This window comes from Zalophus californianus, chromosome 3, assembly GCF_009762305.2.
Source record: "Zalophus californianus isolate mZalCal1 chromosome 3, mZalCal1.pri.v2, whole genome shotgun sequence".
Taxonomy (NCBI): domain Eukaryota; kingdom Metazoa; phylum Chordata; class Mammalia; order Carnivora; family Otariidae; genus Zalophus; species Zalophus californianus.
This window is the reverse complement of record NC_045597.1, coordinates 36,914,230-36,924,557: the sequence shown is the minus strand read 5'-3', so window position 1 is coordinate 36,924,557 and position 10,328 is coordinate 36,914,230. Positions and strand designations below refer to the sequence as shown.

Here is a 10,328-nt window from a genome sequence, read left to right as displayed (position 1 = left end):
ACTCCATGCTGGGCATGGAGCCTACTTAAAATAAATAGATAGGTAGGTAAGTAGGTAGGTAGATAGATAGATAAAATAATATAGAAAATTAAGACATCTTAGAGCCTCAAAAATTTTTCCTGGAAAATTTTTAAGTTTATATTTTTTTCCCTATAGTCAAAATTTTATTTACAGGAGATTGTAGATTGGTTAGTTGTTAGAAATCTATTTGAAAAAGTCAAAAATGGGGCACCTGGGTGGCTCAGTTGTTAAGCATCTGCCTTGGGCTCAGGTCATTATCCCAGAGTCCTGGGATCGAGCCCCACATCTGGCTCCCTGCTCCGTGGGAAGCCTGCTTCTCCCTCTCCATTCCCCCTGCTGTGTTTCCTCTCTCGCTGTGTCTCTCTCTGTCAAATAAATAAATAAAATCTTTTTAAAAAATTAAAAAAAGAAAAGGTCAAAAATTAAAATAATTGCTTTATTTTTTGTCCCATAAATAGTAAGTCATAAAATCTTTGTAGGTTTTCTCTTAAAGAAGGACCTGAAAATTTGAAAGCAGGGGCAGGGAAAAGGGAGTGGAAGCTCAAGAATATACTACTGAGAACAAACTCTGTACAGCTAACTTCATTTATGACAAGTGGGTAGAAAGAACAAACCAGCCTTCTTCAATTTGTTTCTCAGTCTTTGCTTTTGGATTAAGAGGTGTACATCAGCCAGTTCCTGAGGTAGCATTTAATGGGGAATAAGAATTCCTAGTAGCCCCTGAAGATCTTATATTTATCCCACTGGTAGGAGAGACAGCACTACATTTTAAACTTTCAGGAGTTTCTGCTCCTGTAATAGATACTTGAGTTGTCTTCTTTCCCCCTTCAGTCCATGCTCTGAGAGGTGACAGAATGGGTGATACTGGGAGAGGAAAGATTCAAACCAGCAAGTGTCTGCTGCTCTGCCTGAGTTTTCCATGAGCATCCATACTCTGCTGATCCATTTCTACAATCCATTCCTCCATGCTCCTCGCTTAGAGATTGTGTTGCTGCATGTCACGTGCATGATTTGTCGCTTGTTTGTTTAATTCCTGAAGTCCATCCCCATTGCTATTCTTCTGGCTCAATATTATTATTCCAATGTGCCTTGATGAATTCTGCATTGTCGACTCAGCAATTTGTGCCAGGATGTCCTTTCTTTGTATTAATGCCTTTTTGTTCTAAGCTATTGCCCATCTCCCAGTACTGGGGGCTCTTCTGAGAAATTGGGGATTCTGGCCTGCTGAGTGTTTGAATGGGAAATGCAGAGGGGCTTGAGAGGTTAACAAAAGGAGACTGGGCTTTGTTCTCCAGATCTTCTCCCCCTGAGAGACCCTCCACCACTGAGTATGAAGAGGTAACTCTCTTTGTTTGCATTCTGATTGTCTGCACCAGTAGGTAAGGTCTTCTTTTCTCAGTTTTGTTCCTTGTCAATCATTTCCATAATTGGAGGAATTTGTGGAGCAGGAGGAGTTTGAACAGTCCTTAATACATCCTGCAAGGGAGAGAATTCTGAGTTGATCTTCTGCCTTGGTGGTGTTATTTGAGCTCAAATACCTGTGCTGGAAGATTGTTGGCCAGATTCACACTATCTGGGGAGGCTGGTAACGGAGATAGTTTAACAGACAAGTTTTCCTGTGGGAACTCAACCACTTCTCCCTTTCTGAACATCAATGGCAAAGAGACATTAACATTTATAGCAGGGCCCTCTGATTTATCTATAAGTTTCCTACTCATGGATCCCCTTTCTGATGCCTGACTTTCTTTGTTGCTGTTTATCAAAGGACAGTTCTTCATGGCCTGTGTGAGTGATATAAGTTGCTCATCTGTTGTGACCATGTACTGCTGAAGTCTTGCCTGGGTAGCAGTATTTTCTTCTCTAGGAAGAATTTCTGCTGTAAGCGCATCAGTGAGCTCTCGATGATCACCTAACACTTGTTCCAGTTACTGCGTCATCTCTACTTTATGCACCTGGAGCTCACTTTCTTCAAGGTACCAAACCAGACAATAGAGAGAGCTCACCAGCGATAGAGTGAAACCTGTAAGACTGACTACTCTGTAGTCCCTTGGTCGCACATCCTGTCCACCATTCATACTCTTCCATTTAGTGTTCCACTTCATGTATCATGGGTTTGAGGGCATCTAGCCGATTTATTGCTATTTGGCAAGTCTGTGGAGGCTGTACAACTGTTAACGTGGTTTTGTTGTGCTTGGAAAGAGCATGCAAATCCAGTTTTCCTTTCACTTTATTTAACAACTGTTTTTGCTTCCTTGAGTTTAACACTTATCCCACAAGATAGCCTGAGTCTAGAGTCTCAGTAGAGTCTGCAGATTGAAGCCTGGTGTGGATTCTCCTGATAGCATTGGTAGCATTGAGAGCCAGCTTTTTATTCCCCTCATGGAGGGGGCAGATGATGGAGTTCCTGGAAGGGTTGTTATTTGTGACTGTGTTGCTATTTTCTGCTGAATATCAGTCCACAGTTTATTAATTAACCAGAATTATCTTCCTTTAGTTGATGGAGAAACATGTCTGCATTCCTATTTGAGAGTTTAGAGCTAGCCAATTCATTCTCGCTTTCTTCTGACTGGCTGTTAACAGTTCCTTCTTCTTCATCATTTATTTCATTAAGAGCCTGAGGCTCCATGACAGATTCACTAATAATGGTCTTGGTGACAGGGTCTTGATTTACCACAATGAGACCTTGAGAAGAATTAGGAGACATTGTTACATTCAGAAACCCTGTGCACCTATGAGAATCTCAGTTGATTCTAGTATAAGCATAAAGCCAGACAGTAGTTCTTCCTGTATTTCTCTGGGTTGTCTTTTTCTTTTTCTTTTGTCCTGTACATTTCAGATATTCATAGGAAAGGAATTACAGAACATTCCACTCCTTGGACACATTTCAGGATCATAAAAATTCCCCTCATCTTACTGAAAATTTGCTTACATTCTAGAATAATAATAAAATTAGACACACCTTCCCCTGAGAGACATTTGATTAGATTTCAGTGTAACAAACCAAGAGATCTTACCCTCCTCAGATCATAAGACACTTTGCCATTTTAGATTAAAATAAAGTCTTTTTCTCCCATAGGGCTAATGGGGTGGCATACCAGCTGCCCAATATAAGCACTTAGAGTTATAATTTTAGAGCACCTCTCCTGTGATATGAATCCACTTCATACCCAAATAATAACCGATTCTCACTGTGGGCAATTGGCTGATTGTGTCCTTCCAAAATTTGTTTGTTGAAGTCCTAACATCAATGTGATTGTATTAGGAAGCAGAGCCTCTGGGGGTGATTAGGTCACGAGGGTGGAGCCCTTGTTAATAGAATTAGTGCCCTATAAAGAGGCCTCAGAGAACTCCCTCCCCACTTTGATCATGTGAAGACACAGCAAGAAGATACCTGTCTATGAACAAGGAAGTGGGCTCTTACCAGAAGCCAAGTCTGCTGGTGCCTTGATCTTGGACTTCTCAGGCTCCAGAACTGTAACACTGTGTGTTCCAGTGAGGATTGGGCCTCAAAGAACTGGCACTGAGATCCTGTCCAGGCTGGTGTTCTTGGTGCAAGTAATGCATGGCTTATTTCTCTGCAGTATGGTACTTCTGTCAGGATATACATGCAATTACATAGACTAACTTGTTTACTTGCAAGTAAGGTAAAGTCTCAGACCCTTCACACTTTCTGACATAACATATATTACATAAAATATTCTACACAAACAAACATTAAGTACCTGTTTCTCAAAAAAGAATAACATCAGTCTCGATAATATCCTTAGTATTTAGATATTTTTTCCTCAAGATCTTGGTGTCTATGGCTTTTGGTTTATGATACTATTCAAAAAACAAGCAAGCATCATTGGCTGTTTTAAAAATCAACAAACTGTAATGAAGTTGAAAGAGCATAAGCTACTGCATGTATATAATAATCGTGTATATATGCAATGACTTCTGCCACGTATTTGGGGAGCCCATAGGTGGCTCCAGTAGGTGGAGCACTCTTAACCACTTCTGGTTAGGCATTGCCCCATTGGAATTGATTTTTGCTTAAATAAGTCATAAAATGTTTAATATACCTTAGTTTATCTCTTAACCATACAAACCCTTCATTGTATCCCTCGGTTTAATAAAAAAGGCATTTCTGCTGTGGGTTTGATTGTCTCCATCATCTGCATATCAGCTCTAACTTTTTCTCACTTTGAAAATACAACTTCCTCAGTAGGCAGGGGAACAGGTTTGCCGTTCCAAGCAATAAATATTTCATTAAGAAGTGTCAAGATCTTTTTGAACAGGTAGAGAAAGTCTTATAGAACTCTACTTTCAAAATTGCTATTATCTTCTACAAAGGGGCAGATGTTGTCTGAGCATAGGAAGAATATCAAAATAATAATGCCTATTTTAAAAGTATTATTCTGTGTTTATAAAGCCAAGGGGATATTATCACTTGAGACATCCAAGCAGAAATAGTATAGCTATCATCATTTAAGATGATAGACTATATAACTTCTAAGGTTTCTTTCTACTCTAAGAACATAATTTGTAATTGTGTCAGATAATAATGCTTTCTGTTGCATCCATTCTGAAATTGTGCACAACACTGATTTCAAAGTATGGTTCTCCTTCAGTTCTCCCTATCTCAGTGAATGGTGCCAATATCCATTAAGTTTCACCAGCTTAGAAACCCAGGCATCACTCATTTTACCTCTCCCTTATAAATAGAATCCATCACTAAGCCCTTTGATGGATGCTCCAGTTTATTCACGTCTGTTTCATCTTCACCATCACTAACCTCATGCAAGGTATAATCATCTCTTACCTAAACTATTGAATTACTTCTGTCTGAACTATAAACAGAACTCAAACCTTAAGGTCACAATGTAAGAAAATGCATATTTAAAGCGCTTATGCTAATCTTAGGAAAATAAACATGCTATAAATTCACATTTCTTTTAGTACATATATACTTAAACCATCTTGTGTCCAATCCTCATAATGTAATCTAAATAGTGCCCTCTAATATATCCTAATCCAAGCCATCATTCTTTCTTTTTTTTTTTTTTTTTTTTTTTTGTTCTCGATCTGGGCACTGGGGAAGAAAGAAGTTTTGGGAAGGAAGCAAAACTTTTTATGTGACTTGTTACCAAAAGTCCAAAATCTTCATATACCTTAAAATTAATGTGAGTCTTCTGTTCTTCGCAGTGGCTTACTTGCATTAACAAATTACTAATGACTTTAGGCAACTGCAATTTCATAAATTTTATTAGGAAAAAAGTCCTCCGGATGTGCTTAAGCACTATCTTTTTGTATTAGTTCTTAAAAGGGCATATGCTATAAAAGTTCATCCTGAAATATCAAAAGTGACCATGAAATTTGCCATGCCAGTACTTAATCCATCCCAGAAGTGATATGCTCTTGTCAGGTTAAAATGATAATAGTACATATCCTCCTTTGGTCTCCTTAGTAAATGACACTATTGAGGATATGATTGTCCGGTGATGTCAAAGTCGCTGAGGCAGCGAAATGAACTTTATCACCCATATCTAATAGAGAGGGTCACTGAACTGTATTAAAATTAAACCTGCATTTTATTTCCTGGAATAGACAGAATATGAGCAGAAACTGAGCTCCAGTATTTCCAGTTTTGGAAAAAAAATAGCTCTCTACTATTTCAAAAAGTTTTGGAGGGCAAGTAAACTTCAGATAGAATTTTTTTTGTTAAGTAATGAATCAAATTTGTTATTGCTGGGAACTCTCGTAAACACTCAATTGTACCTATGCAATGAGCTCAAAGTACACATAGGGCTTTGCAATTTCTTCCCCATCCTGGATTTCTTTTTAGTTAGTCAAACTCCCCAGGTTGAAGATTTCCTCTCAAACACTTTTATGTAGTTAAGTGTGGCCCTTTAACTAAATCTTGGCTAATAAGGTAAAGGCAGAAGTGCTGTCTATATGTCAGGTGCTTGGAATTTCAATGGCTCCCATGAGTGCTTTCTTGTTATTATCTGTCTTTTCCTGGTTCATGCTGCTTTTAAACAGATGTGGTGACAAAGTGCTAAAGACCCGCATTCCCCAAATGGAAAACCAATAAAGCCTAAGTACATGGGCAATGGAATGGAAGAAGGCTGGGTATCTGGGGACTCTATGACACAGAGCTGCCATACCTGGCTTGCATAACTTCAGACTTTATATAAAATACAAATACATTCCCATCATCTCCAGTTCATGACACTTTGATTTTGGTGCTCCCACTAAAATCTAATCCTGATAGACAGAGTGATATTTCATGGGAATAAAGGTGTTCAGGTCAATAAACCTTTAGAAACTTCTAGGACAATTAACAGGGATGTGATGTTTTTATTGTATTTTACAAAAGTATTCATCCGCATTAGACAAGAAAAAAAATTAATAGGGATCCTTATCACAGATAATTTGAGACTGCTCAGGCAACACTTACTATGTTTATGTGTGTATATGTGTGTGTAATTATTATTTCCATTCATGAATAAATATCTAATGGAGGACAGGCTTTATCTGAAGAGCTTAAAATTGTTCAGCAGGTATGAAGTCACTCTGTGTCTGCTCTCAGTTTCTATTGGCCCTGAACGGTAATCAGGAACCCCCTTTGGCTACTCTTGGAATTATATTTCCTGCACCAAACATGTTCCAAAACCTAGATAGGAGAAGAGTCCCAAGTATCTGTGTGAGTCTTGAGACTCTAATAGAAATAGTAAGGGTGTTTTGTGCTAAAATCTTGGTCCTGGGATCATCAAAGTTCATGATGTGAGTGTATAATCATAGGTCCAATTGTGGAGAAATATCTACCACCGAACAAGTTAATTTTGGTCAAGAAAAAGGTCAATAGAAATGACAGTTCTTGAATAACCCAAATGGATAGAGTTCAAGGTAAAAAACAAGTGAAATGTAATCGCTGAAGGGCAGAGAGAGGAGGGTGGGGGAAGTGAGGGCCAGGAGGGAAAGAGGGAGAAAGAAAGGACAGGAAGGAGAGAGAGAAAGAAGCCGGAATGAAAACTGTTATTTTTCTATAGCTTTTACAGGTGTATGGTGGTGATGTGACTTCACACAGGAAGTAGTTTAAATAGGGCAATGGTTAATTTATTAAATTATTGTATCATACCATAGCAAAAAAGGAAATTAAACTTAAATACAATAGTCACCATTCTTCTACAAAAAATATTACCCTCCCCCCAAATAGCCTTTACAAAAAAGAAAAGAAAAGCAGGTGATGCATGCTTCACAAACAACAGAATATTCTTATTCCTTGTTTTCATGATTTTCCAGGCACTGTGCAATTCATTTCAACTTTGTTCTTTTATTTATTGCTCAATTTTGTTTTTTTCTTATTTGCTATTGAAGATTGCTGTATGAAGTCTACCAAATATACAACTTAATGGGTACTCCAGCCTCTGGTTTTACTGACGACTATGAACAATACAGACCAAAAAAAAGAGAGAGAGAGAGAGACAGCTTAATTATTGCCTACTGCCACTTAAAGATAAACCATGGCTCAGTTATTAGGGGGAATTTGATGTCTTTCTTGAACAATCAGATATGGAGAGAATGTAATGCTTGAGGGTAAATAACATTTAATTAAGAGGTATAAATATAATTAAATTACAATTCTCAAAACAAGTAAAACAGTGATGTTTCTCAAATAACCAGAAACAGTGGTGATATATTGTACCTGAGATATATCCATATTTATTTCTATATTTATATCTATACATAAATATTTATTTAAAAGATTTCATTTATTTATTTGAGAGAGGAGAACAAGTGGGAGGTAGGGGCAGAGGTAGAGGGAAAAGCAGACTCCCTGCCGAGCAGGGAGCCAATGGGGGCCTGATCCCATGACCCCAAGATCATGACTGAGCCGAAGGCAGTCACTTAACTGACTGAGCCAGCCAGGTGCCCCATACCTGATATTTTTAAAAGGAGTGAAGAGAAATAAAATTTGGTTAAAAATTAAATAAATAATATAATGGCAATTATTGAATGTGTCTAATACAGGTAATGACCAATCATTATTATGTACTTATTTTCTTTCAGGTATTGTATTAAATCATATTAAATAAAGAGTAATAACCCCATTTCACAGATAGAAGCTTACTCCTATTTTATATGGCTCTCAAGTGCAGGTGCCCAGGGTCCTGGGATGGAGCCCCGTGTCAGGCTCCCTGCTCGGTGGGGAGTCTGCTTCTCCCTCTCCCTCTGCCTCTCCTCCTTGCTCGTGCTCTCTCTCTCTCTAAAATAAATAAATAAAATTAAGAAAAAAATGTTTATATGGCTGTCAAATGAGTAAGTCTATGTTAGAACAGGGGAAAAAAAGGAAGGAAAATAAAGCAAAACTATATAGTAAATAATAAATAATAAAATAATAATAAAACAGCAACAATAACAAGAAAAATATCTTAAAGAACTGGAAATGAAAATGTAGAGAAGGAAAAGCTTTCTCTTGATCCTCTAGGGTCCCTGGCTGGATCTGAAAATTAAATTGGTGAAGACGGATTCAGAGGAGAAAAGCATACAAATTTATTTAATATATAAGTTTTACATGACATGGGAGTCTTCCTAAGGAAATGAAAACCCAAAGAAACACTTAGACCTATGTACTTTTATGCTAGGTTTGATGAAGAGTAGACAGCTCTGAAGGAATATGATAGGTTGAGGAGTATGAGACTGAACTTATTGAGATTCTTCATGGTGGTCTTTGTCTTCAAATTTAAGGATATTCCTTTCCTCTGGGTATGGGGAAGGCATCTCTCACTTGCGGATTTTATGACCTGTTTCAGAAGGACAAGGGACTGGGAGAGAAGGTCAGAGTGATCTTCCTGCATCTGCCATTTTCTCAAATTCCTTCAGCTTAAAATATTCAATGTGCGAGGGTGCCATATTTTGGGGTAATGTGTAATGAACCCCTTCAAAAATTATATTTATGCTAGTGTTATGTAGATAGTTACTACTGGAAGATGTAACATTGTTTTTTTTGTTTTTTTTAACAAATACAGCTATAATGTTGGCAGGCATTAACACTTCAACCACTCTCAGGCAGTTACTATACCTTTTTATAAAAGAACTTTAGGAATCTGAGGAGATTATCAGAGTTTCCTAATAAACATCATACAACTAATTTATATTTTAACAAACTAAAAATATTAATGACAGTCTGCACCACTGTAAATACCAACATGGCAATTGTAACAGGGCTCTCAAGCTTGCTATCCCTTTTGAAGAGCACTCCAAGAAACATCAGGATGACATCAGAAATAAAAAAAGAATTTAGAAAACCTATGGTATTCAAAAAGAGAAAATTTCGAAAATAAAACTCTATCTAGTCTGTCAACATTATAGCTGTTTCCAAAAGACTGCTGTTGGAGTTTAAAATACAAGAGCTCATTTAATGCCTAATAATTTAAGGCAATCATCTTGACTTTTTCATCTTTTTTTTTCTCTACTGTATTAAAATAAGAGATTTGAATAAAGGAAATCTTATTGTGAGTTCAATATAGGAAGGAGGACTGTAAAGGAATGAATTTAATTTGCTTGTTAATTAGTAATTAAGAAAATGTTAGAAGTGGGTTTTCACTGCTCAAATTCTATGTGTTTAAATTTTGTGAATTAACTAAAATATTTTAAAGACAATGCCCACCCTTGCAAGAAAAAAAAAAAAAATCTATCAGACCTGTGGACTATCCCTCACAGATAGGATATGAGGTTTGATGCTTATGATCCTGTGTTCGCCCACTGGTGTAGTAGTAGTTCTGGTTTTCTAATACTGTCTGTAAAGGTACTGCATCTCCGCCTCTGGACGCTTAACTTAACTATTCCAGTTCACCTTTCGTCCACGCTACACAGGAGGCTTAGGATTATTTCTGAATTGTTCAACATTGAATCATATTAATATTGAATAAATAAGGGATGAATGATTGGAATTTATCTGAACCCTATCTTCCTGGAAAGCTTGTCGAGAGACCCTCCCCTCCCCTCCTGTGTTCTGAGAAATGGCTAACTGCGAAAGTGTGACTTTTCTGGCATATTCCAAGAAATAAACACCTCCAGCCTTCAGATAGGACTCACTGTCATCCTTCTTCATTCGTTTCCATGACAATGAACCCTACTTTTTCCTCCTTAGTCTTTTAAAACATCTTCATTAAAGAACATTCTTTCTATTACAACAACCTGAATTTAAAATCATCTATGTAATTCAGTCTTTCATAAGAATTTTTGATTGATAAAGTGAATAAAATGTGGTAAATGGACAATAGGAAGAGTTTGGGTATGACAGGAATAGATAATTTTTT

At 37.3% G+C, this 10,328-nt stretch overlaps 1 pseudogene; it reads right to left on the bottom strand.

Annotated features, from left to right (window-relative positions):
- Positions 1-607: 607 nt before the first annotated feature.
- On the bottom strand, positions 608-10,120 carry LOC113920478 (annotated as a pseudogene).
- Between the last annotated feature and the right edge of the window lie 208 nt (positions 10,121-10,328).